This window comes from Lygodium microphyllum, chromosome 29 (genome assembly GCF_053477565.2).
Source record: "Lygodium microphyllum isolate KBCC chromosome 29, Lygodium_microphyllum_v1.1.10, whole genome shotgun sequence".
In the NCBI taxonomy this organism is placed as follows: Eukaryota; Viridiplantae; Streptophyta; class Polypodiopsida; order Schizaeales; family Lygodiaceae; genus Lygodium; species Lygodium microphyllum.
Window position 1 is genome coordinate 9,005,045 of NC_141163.1, and position 2,068 is coordinate 9,007,112.

Sequence of the window (2,068 nt, forward strand, 5' to 3'; positions counted from 1 at the left end):
GCTCTTCCCTTCATGAAAATCAAGAACACACAAAGCCATAAGCCTACATAGAGCTTAATCAAGAAAACTCATCAGGCAGCATTGAGCTTTTGCTTTGAAACACACTTCTTTTGACTTTCTCATTCTTCATCAGGCATGACCAAAGCAAATTCCCCGACTTAATGCAAACTCTTCGAGCCCTCGAAATTGAGTGTCTGTTGTCGATTTTCTTAGTTCCGTTGCTTGATGGTGTTTTTGGTTGAAAATACCAATTTTAAAAGCATGGTAATACATTCCATCTATACTTTCTCAAGCCCAAATGAAGGTTTCCAATATAGCTTGTTTACATAGAAATCCAACATACATTTTCAATTATATAGCTCTTAAGTAGTCTTATTTGAGCTATCTTCTATGTTTGCATCATACTCATGGTGGATTAGAAAAAAGATTCCAATACCTTCCTTCAATTGTATATGGTTTTCTTTTCAAGGATCAATTCCACATCCCATGCAAAACTACATTATAACCACTATACTGGTAATAAAACACAACTAATAAATCATAAGCTAACACTAATGATGCAATCAAATGATGTATATCTCATTTGGGATGTCATTGATAAAGAAATGCATACATACCAATGATTGGTAAATAAACAAAATAATCAAATTGTGAGAAATCATCATAATTTTTAGGGAATTGGCTCTTAAAGTGTTAATAAGCATCAAAAGATTCTCCCAAATGGCGAGACACACCATCGTAATTTTTAGGGAATCGGCTCTGAAAGTGTTTATAAGCATAATTAACATAAGCCTTATTGATGTAAGGGACTTGAATAATCATGGTAGTTAGACTCCTTCAAGGAAGGCTTTCCATTATGTTTCAAAATAGAGAAGGCAAAGTTGAATAGCGAGAAAATAAAAGACTAGCAATTCAGTGCATGCTTGAATAGAAGGAAGTCATAAAGGGAATGTACAATGCATTTTCTGTATAACTCCTCAAATATAGAAGGACATATAAAAAGAAGAACTTTGTGGTTATTCCTCGACCAACCATCCTCTCAACACCATTTTTTAAGAAGCTATGCAATTGTTTAAATTCAATTGTCCAATTATTTATTTTTATCCCAACTTGTTTCCTCTCCAACTCAGCCACCAAATGTACAATGATGACTTATAATGTGCACACAATAAGCTGTAGAGGATAGTTTATATCCTCTTTTTTATTTGATACTAAAATGGAGTATGCTTTCCCATATCATTTCTTACAATTGGGTATCTCTTACTCACACTTACAAATCATTTTGATGTAATAAGTGAGTTATTTTCCCTTGTTTCTATTGTCAACGGTTATTCTCAATCGAATTTTCAATTATTTCAACCATTTATTCTTGAATTTCTTTAGACTTTGAGATTGATGTACTTAATTACTTCTTTTCTTCATATTTCACAAGGACATCAATAAACTTTCATACTCTTCATGGCATTCTTTTGTTCTTATCTTTTGAAAGTCAAAGTCCCTTCATAAGGTAAACACTCAATATTTTTAATGCCTAGGTCTTGTGAGTTGAACATCATCTTTAGGTCAGTGAAATCTTTATAATACAATTTCATCCATTGAAACACTAACATGTGAGAATGCATAAATGAATGAAAGTGAGAAAGACAAGGCATAACATCAATGGAACGAGATAAACACAAGAACCCAAAAAAAACAAGCACTAGAACTCAGAAAGTGAAGCATAAGATGTAAGGAACAATACCATTGAGGTACTAGCACAAAAATTGTAATATGTAATGCCTCTAGTTTCCCTCTTTCCAAGGATGCAAAACGATGCAAGCATACAACTAAGAGTACTGGAGAGGAGCATATATATGCCTAGTTTGACAAGACCTATAGAGAAGCATGTATAGGCCACATCTAATTGTTGGGGATAAAGGCGCATGTGCCTAGCCGCTGGTGCATTAGTTACACTGACAATACCTGCACACTGAAAGGGAGCGATGAATCAAAGGTTGGACTCAAGAGCTATGGTGGGAGAGCAAGAACAAGAAAGGGAGAGACTAGAAATGGAAACTCCAACAGTCAG